This window comes from Mobula hypostoma, chromosome 25 (genome assembly GCF_963921235.1).
Source record: "Mobula hypostoma chromosome 25, sMobHyp1.1, whole genome shotgun sequence".
Classification (NCBI taxonomy): Eukaryota; Metazoa; Chordata; class Chondrichthyes; order Myliobatiformes; family Myliobatidae; genus Mobula; species Mobula hypostoma.
The window spans coordinates 18054337-18079382 of NC_086121.1; the positions used below are offsets into that span (position 1 = coordinate 18054337).

General features: G+C 42.3%; 1 protein-coding gene across 5 annotated transcripts in view; it reads right to left on the reverse strand.

Annotated features, from left to right (window-relative positions):
• The window catches only part of kcnab2a (potassium voltage-gated channel subfamily A regulatory beta subunit 2a), a 315221-nt gene that overhangs the window by 176206 nt on the left and 113969 nt on the right, over positions 1-25046 (reverse strand). The window contains exon 1 of one of the 5 annotated variants that reach the window (XM_063032966.1): positions 9543-9774. The exons of the other annotated variants lie outside the window; for them this stretch is intronic. The gene's annotated coding sequence lies outside the window, so the exon portion shown is untranslated. Of the gene's footprint in view, positions 1-9542; positions 9775-25046 lie in introns of those variants that run through there. 5 annotated transcript variants of the gene reach the window in all.

The window sequence follows — 25046 nt, forward strand, 5'->3', positions numbered from 1 at the left end:
CATTAATAAGTCTTTTCCTTTCTACACATTGCATCCTTTAACCATCCTTACTGGATGTTTGTTTTACTTTCTGTTTTTCCCTTTCTTTAGCAATATCTTGGTCATCCCTTCTGAATTCTAAAACATTCCCACACCTCATGCTGCACATCACAATCAACAATCAGAAACTAATAAACACCTTCCACCAATGTTCTCTCCCCCCTGATGTTTCTTAGCTCCGGAGACTAATTCTAATTCTATACCATGATCTACTGAGCCAAGGTCCTTTCTAACTACGTACTCATATTGTCTGTTATTAACAATACTACCCCCAACTCCTTTTTCCTTTATTACCACATGTTGAATACCTTGAAATATTTAGCTTTCAGCCTTGGCTACTCTGCAGCTACATTCCTGTAAGGTAATTAGATCTCAGTAGTATTTGTACTGCTAATTAAACCACCTTATCCTGGATGCTGCATACATTTAGACATAATGATTATAAATATAACCGTAACATTTTTCTAATTCCATTTGCTGCCTGCTTTTGTTTCTGCTGCCTAAGTATTTTGTCTACTACATTTCTAATATTCAGCTTTGTTTCTCTTCCTCCTAACTCTTAGATTTCCAGCCCTGGCAACCTGGATTAAACCTTCCCCACAAGACCTGGGAAATCCTCTTTACTTGGCCCTGCTGAGATGTAACACATCCAAGCTGAAAAGTCCCACCAGCCCCAAACTCTCAGAAATCCAAAGCCATCTCTCCAACCACACAATCCTACTCTTTCTGTACTTCAAGCACATATTAGACACCTGAAAATAAAGGAAATGGAAGGATATGGATGACACAGAGGTCATTTATAAATTTGCAGCAAAATCGGTACAATATGGGCTAAATAGTCTGTCTAGTTCTGTACTCTTCTATGTTGTATGCTCAAATGGCTATGGCAGTAGTCCTTTGAGTTCCTGCCTTTTTGTCTCTTTTACAGCCCCATAAAATCTATTTACAGATCTATCTGCTTCTACCAATGCCATTTGGTACCATGATAGACCACTACTTCTGGCTCTTTGCTCCCCCTCCCACTCCTTTTTTGGATAGCATGCACAAAATGTTGGAGGAACTCAGCATGTCAGGCAGCATCTGTGCAGGGGAATAAACAGACAACATCTTGGATCAAGACCCTACATTATTTGGGTGCCTGTTAAACAGGGGTATAGTGTGACATCTTGGAGTCACATCATGGCCAAAGTAATACTCATCTGCACCCCTCCCCCAACTATTCAATCACCTATCACCACTATTATCATTCTTTTTTATTCCCTCCTGTGCAACTTAGCCATTATGGTACCATGCTCAAGTCTGACTGTACTCTGATGAGGAACAGTTGCCCTCCACCATTATCCAAAAGGGAAATTCTATATATTGAACGAGATTATCCCAGGGGTTTCAGTTCCTCCTAGCCTCTCTGGTGATTGCCATTCCCATACTGTCTGCCTTGGGACACTGGAGGCATTCATTATCAGTGTGCGAGGATGCACATTTCACTCAGCCACATTGTCGATCCATTCCTCATCTTCATGTTTAACTTTATCAAGTAGAAATAGATCAGAAAATCCAGTAACTACCTCAGCCTTCATCACTTTCGAACTGTGACATTGCACTTTCTAAGCAACACCAGTGCTACGTTGCTCCTACTGATTTCACCTACTGCTGCCCCTACCTTACTGATGTTCCTTTATTCTGAAGGCCGTGTACTCAAGAGGAAGACTGTGCTCAAATCATGCAATACTCACACCCACATAACACTCACATACCAATTCAAACTATGGTTTACGACAAAGACACCAGTTCCACTGTAAAGTCATTTGGGGTTGTAAAAACTTCTTTGGAAGTTCATTCTTCCATCCTGCCCACAACCCACGCACATACACAATTCTCTAACCCCAGGACTGGTCCTCTTCTTCAGCCTCCAGCTGAATTATAGATTCGCAGACACCATATGGCCATTGACTTCCCCAAATGACTCGCAGAGGTGTGCAGACCTGGGGCTCTGGCCATCGGCCCTTGACTTCTGAACTTCTGATCGATCTTCGGGCTTCAATCTGGACTTCCGATCCATCTCCAGGCTTCGATCTGGACTTCCGATCCATCTCCAGGCTTCGATCTGGACTTCCGATCCATCTCCAGGCTTCGATCTGGACTTCAGATCCATCTCCAGGCTTCGATCTGGACTTCAGATCCATCTCCAGGCTTCGATCTGGACTTCCGATCCATCTCCAGGCTTCGATCTGGACTTCCGATCCATCTCCAGGCTTCGATCTGGACTTCCGATCCATCTCCAGGCTTCGATCTATGGTACTGACTCAGGTCTCACTGATGATGATGAATAAGGAACCTAGATGAGGACCCAAACTCCAGGCCTCAAGCTTTGGGCTTTCTGATGAGACCCTAAACACTGGGCCTCGAACTCTGGTCTTGCAATTGGCATACCTCGTTTGTTTTTAATAATTTATTTTAATAATTTTGTTTTGGGAATATTTATCTCTTATCCAGCATCCCCAAACACAAATTACCTTTGTTTCGCATTTTACCATACGAGGTCAATGATGGTTTATTTATTTACTATATTTAGAGATACAGTGCAATGCAAGATCATCCTCATTGGGAACATACTTTATGCAAGTTGGCTGCCATCATTTCTACAATTCAAAATATCAAAAGTACTGTACATATTTACTGTACAGCTTTGATTCTTTTTGTCACCCTAACAAATTCAACATCACTATCTGTTCACAGAGTTTTACATGGAGGGCTTCCAGACCGTTCGGCCTAACCGGAAGTGCACTGAGAGCGGTAAGCGTAAAGGATTTGGGGGCTTGCTGTTCTGGTTAACAACGGATGGTGTAATCCTGGTCATATTACAATCGAGGAACGTGTTTGTAGCCCGGATATTGAACTTCTTGCTGTTGGACTCCGGCCATATTCCACCGAGATGCAACACTGGGCGTCATGGGAGGTTGTTCCTGCCTGTGGCCATTGAACTTTGCAGCTCCTCCTGTGGAGGGTCAGACACCCTGAGCCAATAGGCTGGTCCTGGACTTATTTCCATCTGGCATAGTTTGCATATTGTTGTTTGATTGTTTGTGGTTTTTGTATTTCTATATTTATGCTCTATTCTTGGTTGGTGCTGCTGTAACAGAACTCAATTTCCCTCGGGATCAATAAAGTATGTCTATGTCTATGAGTACAGTATCAAAGTGATTTGGTGACCAGGCATTGACACAGAGTTACAGGTTTAAATCCTGTGTAAAGTCAAGCAATTAAATAAATAGGAAATTTTAAAAGCTAACCTCTTAATGGCAAATAAGAAAAAGTGAACTGTATATACATTCAAATGGCCACTTTATTAGGTACACCTGCTCACAAATGTAAATATCTAATCAACTAATTATGTGGCAGCATCTCAATGCATAAGGGCATGCAGACATGGTCAAGAGGTTCAGATCAAACAGAATATGGGAAGAAATGTGATCTAAGTGACCTTGACCCAGGAATGATTGTTGATGCCAGACTGGGTGGAGATCAGAAACTGTTGATCTCCTGGGATTTTCATACACAACAGTCTAAATGCCCAACCATTGAGAAGTTTTCTCAACCAATGAACTCACTTTAAGGACTCTTTATCTCATTATCCCATGTTCTTGTTATTTATTGCTATTTATTTATATTTGCATTTGCACAGTTTGTTGTCTTCTGCACTCTGGTTGATCTTCTATTAATTCTGCTCTAGTTATTATTCCATAGACTTGCTGAGTATGACCTCAGGAAAATTAATCTCAGGATTGCATACGATGACAGATAAGTACCGAGATAATAAAATTTACTTAGAACTTTGAACTCTAGTGTTTACAGAGAATAGAGCTAAAAACAAAAATAACATCCAGTGAGCGTTGGTGAAAATGCCTTCTTAATGAAAGAGGCCAGAGGAGAATGGCCAGACTGGTTCAAGCTGACATGAAGGTGACAATAACTTAAATAACCAAGTGTTACAACATTGGTGTGCAGAAGAGCATCTCTGACACACGACATGTTGAACCTTGAAGTGGATGGGCTACAGCAGCAGAAGACCACTAACATATACTCAACGACCACTTTATTAGGTGCAGGAGGTACTGAGTGAATAAGTTCATCTGACAGCTAAGGCACTTAGACTACAAGACACGGAGCAGAACTAGGCCGCTCGGCCCATTGCATCTATTCTGCCATTCAATCATAGCTGATTTATTTTCACTTTCAACCCAATTCTCCGTCCTTCTCCCCATGACCTTTGACACCCTTACTTGTCAAGAGCCTATCATACTCTGTTTTAAATATACCCAATGGCTTGTCCTCCATGGCTGCCTGTGGCAATGAATTCCATAGATTCACCACCCTCTGGCAAAACAAACTTCTCCTCATCTCTGTTCTGAAGAGAAGTGCTTCTGTTCTGAGGCTATTCTCTCTGGTCTTAGACTCTGCCACTAATGGAAATATCCTCGCCATGTCCACTCTATCTAGACCTTTCAATATTTGGTAGATTTCAATGAGATTCCTCCTCATCCTAGCAACACACATCAAAGTTGCTGGTGAACGCAGCAGGCCAGGCAGCATCTCTAGGAAGAGGTGCAGTCGACGTTTCAGGCCGAGACCCTTCGTCAGGACTAACTGAAGGAAGAGTGAGTAAGGGATTTGAAAGCTGGAGGGGGAGGGGGAGATGCAAAATGATAGGAGAAGACAGGAGGGGGAGGGATGGAGCCGAGAGCTGGACAGGTGATAGGCAGAAGGGGATACGAGAGGATCATGGGACAGGAGGTCCGGGAAGAAAGACGGAGGGGGGGGTGACCCAGAGGATGGGCAAGAGGTATATTCAGAGGGACAGAGGGAGAAAAAGGAGAGTGAGAGAAAGAATGTGTGCATAAAAAAGAGTAACAGATGGGGTACGAGGGGGAGGTGGGGCCTAGCGGAAGTTAGAGAAGTCAATGTTCATGCCATCAGGTTGGAGGCTACCCATACGGAATATAAGGTGTTGTTCCTCCAACCTGAGTGTGGCTTCATCTTTACAGTAGAGGAGGCCGTGGATAGACATGTCAGAATGGGAATGGGATGTGGAATTAAAATGTGTGGCCACTGGGAGATCCTGCTTTCTGTGGCGGACAGAGCGTAGATGTTCAGCAAAGCGGTCTCCCAGTCTGCGTCGTCCTTCTGAAGCTGAGTAAGACAGGCTCAGACCCATCAATTGCTCCTCATACATTAATCCTTTCATTTCTTGGATCATTCTTCTAACCGTCCTCTAGACCCTTTCCAATGGCAGCATGTCCTTTCTCAGATATGGGATCCAAATCTGCTCACAATACTCCAAACATGATCTGACCAATATCTTATAAAGCCTCAGCATTACATCCTTCTTTCTATATTCGGGAGGAGAAGATGGCTGCGCGCTGCACGTGCGCAGCCCTCCGGTGAAAAATGATATCGTACCTGTTAAATAGGGGCCGTGGACAATTCTGATTTGATGGAGAATGGACGTAAAAGCACAGAGGAACATCTGGAGAAATTTCTGAAACGCCCGTTCACTGCTGTCATTACTGTATGGTCGGAAATTTTTCGGAGGGTAGGCCTCAAAATCCCCGGCCTTGCCTGCTTTTGGCGACCGAGAAGGAGGTCGAATCGTTCGGCAGAGATGCCGCTCAGTACTCGGTGTCGGAGAGCTGATCAGAGCTTGAAGTTTTCGGATGACTCAGAGTCGGATTGTGGTCGGCGTGGCAGGGAGAGTTTTTCTTCCTTCTCCCGTCTGCGTGAGATGTGGGACACTTGAGAAACTCTGAACTTTACTGTGCTCACAGACTTCTTCTCAAGTTATGGTATTGTTACACTGTTTGTAACTATATGTTATAATTATGTGGTTTTGTCAGTTTTTTCAGTCTTGGTTTGTCCTGTGTTTTGTGATATCACACCAGAGGAAATAATTAATGTATCATTTCTTAATGCATGCATTACTAAATTACAATAAAAGAGGACTACATGTCTTCTTAATCATATTCCAATCCTCTTGAAATAAATGATAACATTGTATTTACCTTCCTTACTACCAGTCCAACCTGCAGGTTAACCTTCATGGAATACTGCACTAGGACCCCCAAATCCCTTTGGACCTCCAATGGAAGAAAATCTGCTATCTTTGCCTGCTTTGGCTCCTGACAAACCAATCTGATTGAAATCTATTTTTCCTGCTATCCATATCATTAATAAGTCAATGACCTTGACCTTAATGTTTGATATACCAGGACAGGAAAAAATTCAACCAAATGGGAAATGCAGCATTTAAAGCATTATAAGCTCATCAATCTGGAAGTACTTTCACATATTGTGGTGTAATTCTACAGTGTTACCACACACAGTAATGATACACAGCCAGAGCTGAAATTACTGGGATAATGCATTCATTGATTCACACACTGGAATGGAGTGATTCATATCAACCAAGAGTTCAGCAGTTTTGTTCTTTGATCTGGTAAACTGGGAACATGGAATTTAGTGTTACCATTACATTTTAAGCCAGAGGGCTGTAGATGTTCAGTCAGCAAACATATACTATGTTGAGTGCAGTAAATTTTGGGAATGCAACAGAATCAAGAATATGGAGAAGGTCAATGGACTAGAGGTCATAGTTCATTCATTATCACCTGCAAAGAAATCCACATTAGAGCAACTTAAATGGTTAGGAGATGGAAAAATACACACAACACAGGTCTCAGGATCATACAGCACAAAAACAAGCCCTTCAGCCCCTCCTGTTCATACTAACCACTGAATACCCTTCTATACCAATCCCATTGACCAGCACTTGGTTCACTGCTTTCAATGCCTTGGTGATTCAAATTTTCATATTCAGAGACAGAGGGACAGACAACACAGAACAGGCCTTTCAGCCCACTATCCACACTAACCACTACCAGTACTTGGGATTATTGTAAATGGATTACATTACCAACTGAAGACCTGTAATGTATTTACACTTATACTACATTAATCCCATATTTGATTCTCTCCACATTCTCAACAAAAACCCTTGTCCATAATTCTACCATTCATTCCCATATTGCAGTGGCCATTTATCATGTGAACCTGCAAGTCTGTGTGATGTGGGTGGAAGACATTGGATGAAACCAATGTGTCATTACAAGGACAACATGCAAACTCTTGACGGACAGTACCCAAGGTCAAGATTAAACCCAGGTTTCTGGCACTGTGAGGTAGATACCTTTCTTCACTAGTGTGCCATTAAATGTTGCAAGAGTCTTAGCCTCTCAAATACTGCATCGCAAACTCCAACCACCCGCTGCTGAAAAAAAAAATTCTTCTTTATATTCCCTCTAAACCACTTACTTCTTACTTCATTCTATTTATAGATACTTCTGCTACGGGAAAAGTTTACTTCTGTCAACTTACTTACATCTTTCATAACTTTGTATATCTCTCCCAGATTCTCAATGAGCATTCCCTGCTCCAAGGAAAACAAACTAGCCGAATCAGTTCTCCTCATAACTGAAACATTCCACTCCAAATAATATCCTGGTGAATTTTCTCTGCGCTCTCTCCAGAGAAATCATGTCCTTTCTAGATTGTGTAACCCAAACAGCACACAATACTCCAATTGTTGCCTTGTAAGTGTTTTTATAAAGCTGTAACATCGTTACCCTGCTCTTATGTTCTGTGGTTTGGTTAATGAAGGCCAGTATCCCATTTGCCTTCTTTACCAAAGCAACATACACAAAATGCTGGAGGAACTCAGAAGGTCAGGCAGCATCTATGGAAATGAATAAATAGCTGACGTTTTGGTCCAAGACCCTTCATTAGGACTGAGAATACGCCAGAATAAAAAGAAAATGGAAGGGGGAAGGAGACCATGTAGAAGGTGATAGGTGAAGTCAGATGGGTGGGAAAGGTAAAGGGCTAGAGAAGAATGAATTTGATAGGAGAAGAGAGTGGACCATAGAAGAAAAGGAAGGAGAGGATGACCCAGGGGGAAGAGATAGGCAGGTAAGAGGAGATGAAAGGCTACAGTGGGGAACAGAAGAAGAGGGAAGAGGGAAGGGGGAGGGATTTTTTTTACTGGAAGGAGAAATTGATATTCATTCTAAATATATGGAATACAAGTCTTCTTTACCACCTTATCAACCTGTGCTGCCACCTTCAGGGATCTTTCAACTGATGCACCAAGTTCCCACTGTGCTTCAAGACTCCTCAGGCCCTACCATTCATTGTGTAAGTCCTATCCTTATTTAAGCTCCTAAGAATGCTGATGAGATATTGTGCCATTAAAGATGGGCATCTGGAGCAAATTTTGGGGAGGTTAGGTTTCACAGAAAAGCCACAATTCTGAATGAATCAAGCAGAATCTCCATTTCTGAATATCTTGGAAGCAGCGTAGGAAAGAGACATCACTGAAGCCAACCTTCACTCTCTTGTTAAGGCTTGCTCCTTCAAGATCACATTCATCAATCATATATCACCGGAGAAAACATCAAAAGAGATTTCAATGATGTACTGAATTTCAGTATCACTATGCATGCCCAGCAATCTCCATAAGTAAGCACACTGACTAGGAAGAGTACATCAGTAACATATAGTCAGTAGAATCTACCAATTTAACTATTCACACTTACAGAGGGTGAGAGAGATGTGAAACACCTTTCAAAAGTACAGAAGATGCTAGTTCAATTAATAATTTTAAATCTTACATTGGTAAATTTGTAAATTAGTTTATTATTGTCAAATATACTGCGGTACAGAGAAAAACTTCCCTTGCATAGTATTCATACAGATCAATACATAACAAAAGTACATTGAATACAATGCAAAACAGTAAAAGAATTAAGAATAAAGTGTTTCAGTTACAGGGTAAGTACAATGAAAGTCGGCAATAAGGTTGAAGGTCATAACAATGTAGATTAACATGTAATAAAAGGATATAGAACCAAATCAGGTAGCTTAAGAGACAGGTTTGAATGAATAGCAAATCAAAGCCGAAGGCCTGCACAATCTATTCCTATACTTGCCCAAGAGCTCTGCATGTGGCCTACAGCACCTACTATCATAAACATGATTAGAACATTTAAGAAAATAAGGACACTCCAGAAACCTCACTTAAGATATTTGACTCCTATATCATTAAACTGTCAATTTGAAACCAATTGTCATGAATCTGCCTTTGCACAGAGGCCGATTATCTTTATTTGAATAAAATATTAATTCTGCAGCAAACATAAAGAAAAAGCTAAATTAAATAATAATGCAGGTAATGAAGAAAAAGGATCAATTCCCTCCCTACACTACCAAATCAAGGTGCAGTTGAGATGAGAAACAGCACTTTGCTGCAGTCCAATTGTACAATGCATTTCATCTTAAATCCAAATCTACTGATCCACTGAATTCATTCAAGACCTCTAAATCCCAAGAACCAAGAATCTAAAGCAATTATAAAAATTCCTTCAACTTAGAATTTATAAAAGTAAAGATCTTACTGCATCAGTTTCTCTCTGACAATATTATGGCTGCTAAGAATGCTCCTGCCTCTGCACTGCAGCATTTGGCTGCAACTTGCAGAAGTCGTTTAAAAAATCAGTGAGTTTCCTTAAAAGCTCTAGAGAACAATGCCACTGTGAACCTTTTACAAGAGCTATAGCTACGTAATTCTTTAGTTCACAACATTTGAAAGCAAATCAGATTCATTCTGCAAGGCAAATCTGAAAGGTGGCATAATACAGAGCTCAGTTTCAAAAAGATTGACATGATAATTCCCCAGCAAACTACAACATAAAGCACAACACTGCAGAAACATACATTCCTATTAAATTCCAGTTTTTCATCTTAGATAGCTTTCAAATTCAGAAATTGTTTAATACATGCAGTACATACGTATTTATTGCAATCAGCTTGCAAAATAAGCATGCAGAGTTATTTGGTGAAGAATTCCACTGCAGTGGCTTATGTGAGCCACCTACTAGCTGTCCTGTAGAGGGTGATAGAGGAAAGCTTACAGATATGAAAGGATTATTTGTATTGGCATATTTCAAGTCAGTAGTTAATAATTCTTACAATTCAAAGTCAATGTAAATTAATTTTGTAATTCTTACAGATGGACCTTAATTCAATAAAAATCCTATACAACTAGCATTTTCAGCCAATTTGACCTATCAATACCTTATTCTGCTTTAACCCATGAATATCCTACTCAGCAAATTTACAGCAACATGCACTCGTGTGAAAAGAGACATACACAAAAAAAAACTGAAAGAGAATTATACTAACAACACACACTAAAGTGAATGGTGAACAGTTAAACAGCTAACAGGATTGCACAGTTCCAAGAGCTTCCTATCATCTCTGCAGGTTTTGGCATAGTAAATCACAAGCTTTCTCATATACCTCCATAGTCAACTCAGTTGCCTTTTTCTAACTTGTTTCAGCTTCTGTGCCATTCTGTTGTATAAAAAACAAGAGAAATGGCAGGAATAGACACTCATGAATGGAGTGATATTCAGAACACGCTGGAGGAACTCAGCAGGTCGGGCAGCATCCGTGGAAATGATCAGTCAACGTTTCGGGCTGGAACCCTTCGTCAGGACTGTACAGGGAAGGGGCAGAGGCCCTATAAAGAAGGTGGGGGGAGGGTGGGAAGGAGAAGGCTGATAGGTATCAGGTGAAAAACTAGTAGGGGGAAAGATAAAGGGTGGGGGAGGAGAAGCAGGGAGGTGATAGGCAGGAAAGGTGAAGAAGGAATAGGGGAAAGCACAATGAGTAGTAGAAGGAGGTGGAATCATGAGGGAGGTAGTAGGCAGCTGGGGGAAGGGGCAGAGTGAAATAGGGATAGGGGAAGGGGGAGAGGAGGAAATTACCAGAAGCTGGAGAATTCTATGTTCATACCAAGGGGCTGGAGAATACCCAGACGATATCTGAGGTGTTGCTCCTCCAACCTGAGTTTAGCCTCATCATGGCAGTAGAGGAGGCCATGTATGGACATATCCAAATGGGAGTGTGAAGCAGAGCTGAAGTGGGTGGCAACCGGAAGATCCTGTCTGTTGTGGCGGACGGAGCAGAGGTGCTCGACGAAGCGGTCCCCCAATCTGTGTCGGGTTTCACCAATGTAGAGGAGGCTGCACCGGGAGCACCGGATGCAATAACGACCCCAACAGACTCACAAGTGAAGTGTTGCCTCACCTGGAGGGACTGTTTAGGGCCCTGAATGGTGGCAAGAGAGGAGGTGTAGGGACAGGTGTAGCACTTGCGCTTACAGGGATAAGTGCCAGGTGGGAGATCCGTGGGGAGGGACATGTGGACCAGGGAGTTGCGGAGGAACCGATCCCTGCAGAAAGCGGAGAGGGGTGGAGAGGGAAAGATGTGCTTAGTGGTCGTGTCCTGTTGAAAGTGGCGGAAGTTGCGGAGGATAATGTGCTGGATCTGGAGGCTGGTGGGGTGGTAGGTGAGGACAAGGGGAACTCTGTCCCTGTTGTGGTGGCGGGAGGATGGGGTGAGGGCCAAAGTGCGGGAAATGGAGGAGATGCGGGTGAGGGCATCATTGATGACGGCAGAAGGGAAACCGTGATCCTTAAAGAGGACATTTGAGATGTCCTGGAATGGAAAGCCTCAACCTGAGAGCAGATGACTATACCTCTTCCCACCGTGCCACATGCAAAAATGCCATTCCCTATTCCCAGTTCCTCCGTCTCCGCCGCGTCTGCTCCCAGGATGAAATAAAGAAGCTACTGGCATGATGAAGAAAGTCCTAAACACCACCAAGACTAGTGGCCAAGGACAGACAGAGATGAAGCACCTTCACTGCTACCCTAAATGCCAGCGTCATAATGGACAGTAAGTAAGTAAAGTGGCTTTTTGGGTATAGAATTCCAAAGATTCACAATCTTCAATATGGAGCAGCAATTGATGCCTCTTGCTGCCTCTGAAATTTCCACAAACCTCCCTCTTGGTCCTTATATATAAGCTACCCTTTGATCCTATTACCTGAGAGTTATGGTCAGGTTTCACCTGTACACTGCTTGCAGCTTGTTCTGCAGATCTACCATTATCATTACATACAACTACTGCAGTTATCATTTTCATTATCATCATCACAATCACAGCACAGACTGAAGTAAAGAGACAAAGAAAGGATGGTCTTTGTTCCCTTGTGGTTATTCTTCTGACAGCACTATTTAAAATCTGCAGGAACAATGAACTGTCCAGGATAACTACAAGCTTCCTGGATGCAAGTTTTGATCAGGAGGACCTTTCACCAATGGTTGCACAATTTTTTTTTAAATCGGAAAATGACAGCCTTTATAATTCATGAAGAAGTCAGGGTGCACTGTCTGATCCTCCGGTGAGTAGTGTTATCCCTACTCCCTATTGCCTTGAGTATTTAGAATTAACGGCTTTGTTTCCAATTAATGTGTCTAGTGGAAGCTGAGGAGTGATAGTGTTATCCCTTCCCAGGGGAAAATTAGGGTTCCAGTTGAGTCCATGTGACAATCCAGTAATTTTCATTGCAGTTTTCTTGGTGCTGAATCTATTGATTTCAGTTTCACTGGTTTTCATGGTGGGGTTTCAAATCATGAAGGTTGTTCATTCAGCAGCTTAACAACTAGGCATTCATTACCTTGTTTGTTTGATAGAGGGGTGTCCTTTTAGAACAGAGATGAAGAGGAATTTCTTCAGCCAGAGAATGGTGAATCTGTGGAATTCGTTGTCACAGGCAGCTGTGGAGGCCAGGTCTTTATGTATACTTAAGGCAGAGGATGATGGATTCTTGATTGGTCAGGGTATGAACCTATACGGGGGAAGATAGGAAATCGGGGTGGAGAGGGAAAATGGATCAGCCATGGTGAAATGGCTGAACAGACTCGGTGGGCTAAATGGCCTAATTCTGCTCCTATATCTTATGGTCTTATGGAAATCTGGAACACAATAGATACAATCAACTACTTGTTAATTGTGCACCATCCTAGCAGACCTACGTGCTCAGAACCTTTGCTGTTTTCTACTCAAGTGCACCATGGATCCAACTCTCAGCGTTCAGCACCAAGTTACAAACTGCAAACACAATTTCATTCAATTTTCGGGTTCTGGGCATCTCTGTGAAGGCCAACATTACTTCCCCATCCCCAACTATATTAAGGTGTTGGTAGTGAACAACTGCCTTGAAATGAACTGTGGTATCCTAAATGAAGGCATTCCTTAGTGGGAGTTGGCAGGAAATTCCAGGATTAGGTCTGTCAAGGACTGGGAATATCTTGGACTGGTAAATTGGTTTATTATTGTCACATGTACCAAGGGACAATGAAAAACTACATTGCATGCCATCCCTACAAATCATTTCATTACATCAGTGCATTGAGGAAGAACAAGGGAGAACAAGAGACAATAACAATAACAGGCTGGCAACTGAGAATGTTATGTAACCTGGAGGGCAGCCTGCAGGAAGTGGTGTTCATATGCACCTGATGTTCTTGTCATTCTCAGTGGTAGTGTTTGCACATTTGGGAGGTGTCGTGGCCTATGTGATTAACTGCAGTATTGCCCTGGGCCTAGAATGGTTAATTTCCAACAACCACAACTATCTTCTATTGTATAAGATATGAATCCAATAATTGGAGCATTTTTTCCCCCTCATAGCCTTCACTTTTACCTATGCTGCTTAATACTACACACCCAGACAAATGTCGTCCAAAGGCAGTCAGTCTCACCTCATCTTTGGAATTCAGTTTTTTGCTCCATTTTATGAACATAAGGAGATTTGGAAGCGAATGGTCCTGATGAAACTCCAACTTGTCTGAGTAAGAAGATCATTCACAAATAACTGCTGCTAGATAGCAGAGTGTAGAATAGTTTCCATTGCATTACTGATGGTTGAAAAATCAACTGTTTGAGCTGGAATGGAATGAAAACAAAAAATGCTGGAACTACTTAAGTCAGGCAGCACCTGTAGATGATTTCAACCTGAAACATTAACTCCTTTCTCCTTTCCATAAATATTGCCTTACCTACTGAAAGTTTCTAATTTTAATCCAGACTTCCAGAATCTGTAAATTTTTGATGGGATTTCTCTTTCTATTTTTGAAGACAGAACAACTTTGAAATTTTCCACATTGACTGCCATGTTAGAAGCACAAATATGCCTTCAGTACTACATTTGGAATGTTGTCTGGTCCTGCAGCCATTGTTGCATCCAGCACTCTCATTGCTGGCTATTACATGAAGCACATCAGACTGAGATTTGGTATGTCAACAAATACACTCAAAAACTTCTATAGATGTACCGTGGAGAGCATTCTGACAGTGCATCACTGTCTGGTATGGGGGGGGGGGGCTGCTACTGCACAGGACCAAAAGAAGCTGGAAAGGGTTGTAAACTTAGTCAGCTCCATCTTGGGTACTAGCCTACAGAGCACCAAGGACATCTTCAATGTGACGTCTCAGAAAGGCAGCGTCCATTATCAAGGACCTCCAGCACCCAGGGCATGCCCTTTTCTCAGTTACCATCAGGTAGGAGGTACAGAAGCCTGAAGGCACACACTCAGTGATTCAGGAACAGTTTCTTCCCCTCTGCCACTGGATTCCTAAATGGACATTGAATGCTTGGACACTACATCATTTTTTAAAAAATATATAATATTTCTGATTTTTGCATGATTTTTAATCTATTCAATATACGTATACTGTATAAAGTATACTGATGATTTATTTATTTTTATTATTTTTTTCTTCTATATTATGTATTGCATTGAACTGCTGTTACTAAGTTAACAAATTTTGCGTCATATGCTGGTGATGATAAAACTGATTCTGATTACGATTATCTGAAAACTGCTTGGAATTTCAGAATGCCACTCAATTTGAGAACTGACTTAGTCTTGTCTCTAGCATCCTCCTGCTCGATTCCACATCTTCAGGAGTGAGATAATCTTGGAGTCCCCTTCTCCCATTAGCTGTTCACCAACATTCACACTGAAATGTGACAGGAATGGAGAGCTTCCATCTGATTAATCAGTTATTAGATCAGTTAGTGCTGACCATTGGTTGCTGTACAGCAAGTAGACAGTCCTGAGTTGGAGCTTCATTATTTGTTAGGAAAGAAGGGTATGCATGCCTTTCTCGACTCCTCATTAGATAGAAGAGCAGAATTACGTCAGTCATTTAGCCCATTGTCTGCCCTGCCATTCAATCACAGCTGATTTATTTTCCCTCCCAACTCTACTCTCCTGCCTCACTAATCAAGAACTACAAACCTCCAATTTAAATATACCCAATCACTTGACCTCCATAGCCATCTGTGGCAATGAACTCACCACCTTCTGGCTTAGGAAATTCCTCCTCATATCTGTTCTAAGGGAATGTCCTTCCATTCTGAGGCTGTGCTCTCTGGTCCTAAACTCTCCCACTACTGGAAACATTCTCTAAATGTTCACTCTATCTAGGTTTTTTAATATTTGGTAGGTTTCAGTAAGAGCCGCCCTAATTTTTCTAAACTCTAGCGAGTATGGACCTTGAGCCACCGACTGCAACTCATACCCTTTCATTCCCAAGATCATCATCGTTAACCTCCTCTGGTTCAGATACCAGTACATTCTTTCTTAGATATATGGTCCAAAACTGCTCAAAGTACTCCAAATGTGGTCTGAAAATGCCTTATAAATCCTCAGCATTTCATCCTTGTTTTTATATTCTAGTCCTCCTGAAACACATTTGCCTTCCATACTATTGACTTAACCTGCAAGTTAACTTTTAAGGAATCCTCCACTAAAATCAGGATCAGGTTTAATATCAGTGGTATATGTCATGAAATTTGTTGTTTTGTGACAGTAATACATAATAACAAAAAACTATAAACTACAATAAGAAATACATTTTAAAACATTAAGCAAGTAGTGCAAAAAAAAAGCAATAAAAAGTGAGGTAGTATACATGGGTTCAATGTCCATTCAGAAATCTGATGGCGGAGGGGAAGAAGCTGCTCCTAAAGCGTTGAGTGTGTGTCCTTCAGGATCCTGTACCTCTTCCTTGATGGTAGCAATGAGAAAAGGAACGTCCTGGGTAATTGAGGTCCTTAATGATGGATACTGCCTTTTCAAGGCATTGCTTTTTGAAGAGGTCCTCGATGCTGGGGAGGCTAGTCCCCACGATGGAGCTGGCCGAGGCTGCAACTTTCTGCAGCTTGCTCCCATACTGTGCAGTGGCCCCTCCATACCAGACGGTGATGCAACCAGTTTGAATGCTCTCCAATGTACATCTGTAGAAATTTGTAAGGGTCTTTGGTGTCACACCAAATCTCCTCAAACTTCTAATGAAATAAAGCTGTTGTCGTGTGTTCTTTGTAATTACGTCAATATGATGGCCCCAGGATAAATCCTCAGAGATGTTGACACCCAGCAACCTGAAACTTGCTCACCCTTTCCGTTGTTGATCCCTCGATGAGGACTGGTGTGTGTTCACTCAACCTCCCCTTCCAGTCCACATTCATTTCCTTGGTCTTACTGATGTTCAGTGCAATGCTTTTGTTGACACCACTCAACCAGCTGATCTATCTCACTCCTGTACACCTCCTCGTCACCATCTGAACTTCTGCCAACAAAAGTTGTGTCATCAGCAAATTTATTGATGGTGTTTGAGTTGTGCCTAGCCACACAGTCATGGGTGTATAGAGAGAATACAGAATTGAGAGTAGAGTGTTGAAACTCCATTAATTAATCGGAAAAAAAACACACAGGGAGACTGGAATAAATGTGTATTCTTCATTTTTACTTTTAGCAAGGCACACACATATGACATGGTGCCCTGATGCGGAATGCCATTCACATACTTTTACGTACTGTATAACTCGTAATAAATTACTTAAACAAAGAATGCTTAATCAAACAAAATTTCTCAAATATTATTGAAATATTAAATACACAACATAGAGCAGTAGGCTAAGCACCCATCCCTGAGATGCGCCAGTGTTGATTGTCATCAAGGAGGAGATGTTATTTCTAATCTGCACCGACTGTGGTCGCCTGATGAGGAAGTCAAGGATCCAACTGCAGAGGTGCAGGCTTTGGAGCTTGTTGATTAGTACTGAGGGAATAATGGTGTTGAACACTGAGCTGTAATCAACAAACAACAGTCTGACGTAGGTATTGCTATTGTCCAGGTGATCCAAGGCCGAGTAGAGACCCAGTGAAATTGTAACTGTTGTGCATCTATTGTGGCATTAGGCAAAATGCAGTGGGTCCAGGGGCAGGAATTGATTCTGCCCATGATCAACCTCTCAAAGCACTTCACTATATGTGAGTGCAACTGGGTGATAGGCAGCTCACACTGCGCACTTCTTGGGCACTGGTATGACTGTTTCCCTCTTGAAGCACGTGGGAACCTCCGACTACAGCAGTGAGAGATTGAAGATGTACTTGAACACTCCCGCCAATTGGCTGGCACAGGTTTTCAGTGCCCTACTGGGCACACCATCAGGGTCTGACACCTTGTGAGTGTTCATTCTCTTAAAAGATGTTCTGATGTCAGCCTCCATGACAGACATCATAGGGTCACGAGACACTGCAGGGATTCGCACAGATGTAGTTTTATTCTCCCTTTCAAGGAGTCTGGGAGCGAAGCATCACAGCTATTGGTGATGTTAGGTTTCACATTGCAGGAAGTTATGGTCTGCAAACCCTGCCAGAGCTGAAGTCAATCCAATTCCACCTTTAACTTCAGTCAGAATTGTTTTTTCACTCTTAAATAGGTTGTACATGGACTTCTTGTATAGTTCTGGAACAGTGGTCTTGAATGCCTCAGGTCCAGCCCTCAACAGATCATGAATCTCCTGGTTCATCCATAGCTACTGGTTTGGGTATGTCATTATGTTCTCAAAGACTTATCCACTCAGGTCCTGAGGAAGTCGTGCCAACTGTCGTGTATTCATTCAGATTTGAAGATGAATCCCTAAATATTATCCAGTCCACCAACAGTCCTGTAAGCACTTCTTCACTGATGCTGCAGTCTTTAGCCTCTGCCTGTACGCCAGGAGTAGAAGTACAGACAGGTGATCAGACTTCCCTAAAATGCATGTCTGGAATAGCATGGTAAGCGTTCCTGAGGGTGGTATAACAGTGGATGTGCTTTGGCGCCATTGGTTCTATAGGTGAAATGTTGGTGGTAGTTGCTCAGAGACTTCAAGATGGCCTGGTAGATAGCCACCTCAATGATAGGGAAAGCATCAGGACTTTGATCAGAGGAGAATGTACACTGCTATCAGGATGATGGCAGAAAACTCCCTCAGCAGATAAAGTGGATGACACTTGACCACTAGATTCTCTAGGCTGGGTGAACAGGATGGAGACAGAACCAGCAGGTTTTTGCACAACAATAAGTTAATCAGGAAACATACTCCACCTCCTCTACCTTAAAATAGTCAGCTATCCTGTGTTTTTGGTGGACAGTGAAGCCCACCCCTCCTACCCTACCTACCTCTCCACCAATTTGTGTTTCATCCACAAACTTAGCTACAAGCCCATCAATTCTATCATCCAGCTCATTAACATACAAGACGAAAAGCAGCAGACTCAACATCAGGGGACTCCTGCAGTACACCAAAAGTCACTGGCAGCTAAGCAGAAAAGGCCCCCTTTATCCCCACTCTTTGCCCCTGCCAATCTTCTGTCCATTTTTATGTAATCCCATGAGCCCTTAGCTTGTTTAGCAGCCTCCTGTGCAGCAGCTTGTAAAAGGCCTTCTGAAAATATACATATACAACTCTGCTTTGTTTATCCCACCAGTTAATTCCTCAAAGTACTGCAACAGATTTGTCAGGCAAGATTTCCTTTTCAGGAAACCACGCTGACTTTGGCCTAGTTTATCATGTACCTCCAGGTAACCTGAAACCTCAACCTTAATAATGGATTCTACCATCATCCCAACCACTGATGTCAGGCTAACTGGCGTGTAACTGTCTTTTACCCCCACATTCTTAAAGAGTGGAATGGCATTTGGGATTTTCTAGTCAACCAAAGCTATTCCAGGACCAAGTGATTTGTGAAAGATCACTACCAATTCCTCCACCATCTCTTCAGCCACCTCCTTCAGAATCCTGGGGTGTAGTCCATCATGTCCAGGTGACATATCCACCTTCAGACATTTCAGCTTCAAGTTTCTTGATAATAGAAACTACACTCCTGTCCCCCGATACTCTTGAATTTCTGGCATGTTTTTGTCTTCCACAGTGAAGTCTGACACAAAACACTTATTTAGTTTAGCCATCATTTTTTGTTCCCCATTACTACCTCTTCATTAACGCTCTCCAACGGCATTCATGTTTACTCTGTGTCTGAAAAAAACTTCATGTTCATATTTCACCTTCATATTTCATCTTTCCTCTCGGTATTGCTTCTTAGTTGACTTCTGTTGGTCTTTAAAAGATTCCTGATCCTCTAGTTTCCCTCTAATTTTTACTATATTGTTTGGCTTCTCTTTTGCTTTTATGCTGCCGTTGACTTTCCTTGTCGGCCACAGTTGCCTCATCCTCCTTTTAGGATGCTTCTTCTTTGGGATGAATCGATCCTGTATCTTCTGAATTACTCCCAGAAACTCTACTCATTGCTGCTTCACTGTTATCCCTAATAGTGTTCTCTTCCAATCAAATTTGGTTGAGTTGTTGTACTACTGATACATCCGACTTAAGCATCTCACTCTCAAACTGCAGGGTCCATTCTATCATATTATGATCACTGCCTCCTACGGGTTCATTTACCTTAAGCTCCCTAACTAAATTTGGTTCGTAACACAACACCCAATCTAGAATTGCCTTTTCCCTAGTGGGCTTGATCTCAAGCTACTCTGTAAAAAAATAACATCTCATAGGCATTCTACAAATTCCTTCTCTGGGGATCCAGCAACAACCTGATTTTACCAATCCACCTGCATATCAAAATCCCAATGGCCAATGTAATAATGCCATTTTTACATGCCTTTTCTACCTATTGTAATGTGCACCCCATATTCTGGCTTCTGTTTGGAGGCCTAATAAAACTCATTAGAGTCCTTATACCTTTGCAATTTCTTGTCACTCCTTTCTAAGGATTTGATTTCAATTTTTTTTAAACCAACAAACCCACCCCACCCCCTCTGACCATCCGCCTGTTCTTTTGATACAATTCATATCCTTGTTGGGTCCTGACGAAGGGTCTCGGCCTGAAACGTCGACTGCACCCCTTCCTACAGATGCTGCCTGGCCTGCTGCGTTCACCAGCAACTTTGATGTGTGTTGCTTGAATTTCCAGCATCTGCAGAATTCCTGTTGTCCTTGTTAAGCTCCCAGCTGTGATCTTCCTTCAACCATGAATTTGTGATACCCTCAACATCATACATACCAATTTCTATCTGTGCTACAAGATCATTTACCTCATTTGGTATACTTGAGGCCTTCTGTTGCTCAGGGTCAACCATGGATGTTGCATCCCAGCTGTCTACATGATATGCAAGCCAGTATGATATGGAGAGCAAGCTTTTGCTCACGTAGCAGGCTCCTCCTCTCCACGCAGATGATGAATCCAAAGGAACGGATGCCTTAGGGATCCGGATCTTCTCTTGGGGTTTACTCCTGAAGCCTTCCCCATGAGTGGGGACAGCCACCAGGCAATGGAAGTTTGAAATCAGTTTTCCTTTTCCTATAAGGACTGACAACCACAGCTGATGAGCCCTATCTACCCAAATTGGTAAGTGTGCACATTGAAATATAACACCTTCAGTCCTGTATTCACCACTCTTCTTTTACGTTTTGTCTCCATGTTGTCTAAGTTTAAATTCCATCTGTCTGAACTTTTTTGCTGTATTATTTATTCTAGAGACTTCAGTGACCTCTCCTGCACTCTTCTTCCCTTTTCCAAGCTGCTGAACCCACACACCCCTCCCCCACCTAGTAATTAGTTTAAACTCTATCCACAAACCTATAATTACGCCATTCACCAGGTTCCTGATCCCAGTATGGTTCAGGTGGAGCCCACCCCATCGGAACAGCTCGCTCGTTCCCCAGTACTGATGCCAATATCCCATAAATTCAAACCCACTTGTCCCACACCAATCTTTGAACCACACATTTAACTCTCTGATCTTACTAACTCTGTGCCAAGTTGCATGTGGCTCAGGTAGCAATCCAGATTATTACCTTTCTGGTTCCGCATTTTAACTTAGACCCCAGCTGCTCAAATTCCTTCAGCAGAGCCCCTTTCCTCATACTTCCTACACTGTTGCTACCTACATGGTCCATGACAACTGGATATTTCCCTTCCTGAATGTAAATCTTAATGTCAGGTTTACATGCTCCAGAATTTTCAAATGCAGTCTTCAGCCCCATTGATGGAATGAGCTTTCCCTCAGTTTATATCTTAACAAATCTGAATACATTGGATAATTCCTGATAAATAGCAAAACTGTTAAAGCTGCCAATGGAAATTAGGTACCAGTGACCTCTGTAGTCATTGAGACCGCGCCCCAGCGGCCTCAATGACTACAGACTGGTGGCATTGACCTCCCACATCATGAAGACCCTGGAGAGACTTGTTCTGGAGCTGCTCCAGCCTATGGTCAGGCCACACTTAGATCCCCTCCAGTTCGCCTACCAGCCCCAACTAGGAGTTGAGGATGCCATCGTCTACCTGCTGAACCGTGTCTACGCCCACCTGGACAAGCCAGCGAGCACTGTGAGGGTCATGTTTTTTGACTTCTCCAGTGCGTTCAACACCATCCGCCTTGCTCTTCTGGGAGAGAAGCTGACAGCGATGCAGGTGGATACTTCCCTGGTACCATGGATTATTGATTATCTGACTGGCAGACCGCAGTACGTGTGTTTGCAACACTGTGTGTCCGACAGAGTGATCAGCAGCACTGGGGCTCCACAGGGGACTGTCTTGTCTCCCTTTCTCTTCACCATTTACACCTCGGACTTCAACTACTGCACAGAGTCTTGTCACCTTCAGAAGTTTTCGGATGACTCTGCCATAGTTGGATGCATCAGCAAGGGAGATGAGGCTGAGTACAGGGCTATGGTAGGAAACTTTGTCACATGGTGTGAGCAGAAATATCTGTAGCTTAATGTGAAAAAGACTAAGGAGCTGGTGGTAGACCTGAGGAAAGCTAAAGTACCGGTGACCCCTGTTTCCATCCAGGGGGTCAGTGTGGACATGGTGGAGGATTACAATTACCTGGAGATACGAATTGACAATAAACTGGACTGGTCTAAGAACACTGAGGCTGTCTACAAGAAGGGTCAGAGCCGTCTCTATTTCCTGAGGAGACTGAGGTCCTTTAACATCTGCCGGACGATGCTGAGGATGTTCTACGAGTCTGTGGTGGCCAGTGCTATCATGTTTGCTGTTGTGTACTGGGGCAGCAGGCTGAGGGTGGCAGACACCAACAGAATCAACAAACTCATTCGTAAGGTCAGTGATGTTGTGGGGATGCAACTGGACTCTCTCACGGTGGTGTCTGAAAAGAGGATGCTGTCTAAGTTGCATGTCATCTTGGTCAATGTCTCCCATCCACTACATAATGTACTGAGTGGGCACAGGAGTACATTCAGCCAGAGACTCATTCCACCGAGATGTAGCACTGAGCGTCATAGGAAGGCATTCCTGCCTGTAGCCATCAAACTTTACAACTCCTCCCTTGGAGGGGTCAGACATCCTGAGCCAATAGACAGATCCTGGACTTATTTCATAATTTACTGGCGTAATTTACATATTACTATTTAACTATTTATGGTTCTATTACTATTATTAATGGAGCAACTGTAACGAAAACCAATTTCCCCCGGGATTAATAAAGTATGACTATGACTATGACTAAATTAAGGAATTAAAAACAGTAAAGGCAAGAGGACCGCATCGTTTTATAAAGTAAAGGGTAATACACATCCAGAACAGCACTGAAAGTAGTATAAGATGTGTTTCTGAATAAATTAGTGCACAAATGGAATTCAGGACTATTAGAATTTACTAAAGGAACAATGTGAATACATTGAGTAGCTCTTTAAATCATTATCACTTTGCTGTTTGTGAGTTCTTGCGCATGAACTGTTCCTGCATGTCATATATTGTAACAGTAACCAAAGCTACAAAGTACTTAATTTGTCGGGAGAGGGTCCAGAGGAGGTTCACAAGGATGATTCCAGGAGTGAAAGGGTCATCATACAAGGAACGTTTGACGGCTCTGGATCTGTACTCGCTGGAAATCAGAAGGGTGAGGGCGGTTCTCATTGAAACCTTTCAAATGTTGAAAGGCCTACACAGGGTAGATGTGGAAAGGAGTCTAGGACGAGAGGGCACAGCCTCAGGATAGAAGGGCCCCCTTTCAAACCAGAGATGCAGAGAAATTTCTTTAGCCAAAGGGTTTTTTTGTTGCCACGTGCAGCTGTGGAGGCCAGGTCGTTGGGTGTATTTAAGGCAGAGATTGATAGATTCTTGAATGGACATGGCATCAAAGGTTACGGGGAGAAGGCTGGGAACTGGGGTTGAGGTGGAGATTAAAAAAAAGGATCAGCCATGATTGAATGGTGGAGCAGACTCAATGGGCCAGATGACCTAACTCTGCTCCTATGTCTTATGGTCTGATTGCTTACAATGTACCTTGCCTACAAAAGCCTATAAAAACACAAAACAAATGGTAGTCTGCCCTTCCTTCTAGATGTAAGCAAGTTAGATTATTACTCCTTTATTGCAAAGTCACAATTATCAGCAATTCCATGCTTTAAATGCGTATCTGAACAATAATGTTATATGTAATCATAGAATCTTAAAAAGACAGTGACCAATTATATCTGTATCAGTTCTCTGGAAAAAGTTACTTCTAATTCCACTTCCCTGCTATGATTCTAAATCTAAACCCTTATATTTTCATAAATCTACATTGTTTCTTAGAGGACAATGCGTATCCAATGTTATGTTGATAAATACAGCAGCAATGAAGTTCTGCAAAGCAATTGTTCTTAAAACAGCAATCAGACAAATAATTAATCTGTCTTAATGACATTTGTTAAGCTTATTTGCCAAGACACCTGAAGAACTCCCCTGCTCTTGTTAGCATAATGGGATCTTTATATACGCCTGGAGAGATTATGTGAGGGAATTAAAAAGAAACTGATGCTTGGTTTAATATATTGTCTGGAAGACAATGCTCAAGTTCAGTGACACAGGAATAAATGAAGTGTTAGAATAAAACTTGTGCCACAAGTTCAGGATTGAGAAAGATGATGTTGTGCCCCCTAATGCTCATTATCAAACGATGTGGTAGTGCTGGGAAGAATATTTGTGAAGCAAGCTTGTAGCTAACAATACCTCATCAACTCTCAAGATGACCTGCCCCGTGGCTAGTCCATAAAGTAATTAGATTTATTGCAGCAAATTCACAAACTTGGTAATGTGAGTTTGAAATCCCTCTCACAAAACCAGAAAATTGTGGGGAAAAAACTCTACAGGTTAGACTGCATCTGTGCGAAGAGAGAAAAAAAATTAACATTTCAGGTCAAAAACCCTTCATCAAAACCACAACAAAAAGGAAAGTAGCGGGTTCTGCTGCAGGGTATTGAACTTGAATGTTAACTGTTTCTTTTTCCACAGATGCAGCCTAACCTGCTGAGAATTTCTGGCATTTTCTGTCTTTTTTATTAGTATTTTAGATTTCCAGTATTTTTCTAACTTTCAGTTTGCAAAATGTCTCTTAGTTACCACTCAGGAAGTAACCACTATACTGATAAATAGTTTCAGAACTCTGCCCAAGTCTAAACCCTACTTCCGTTAAGTTGTGGCTCAAGCCCATTTATTCCATTTTCACAAAGACAACATACACTTTGTGGCCACTTTACTGAGCGTATGTTCATGGTCTTCTGCTGCTGTAGCCCATCCACTTAAGGTTCGATGTGTTGTGCATTCAGAGATGCTCTTCTGCATACCACTGTTGTAATATATATGGTTATTTCAGTTACTATCACCTTCCTATCAAGCTTGAAC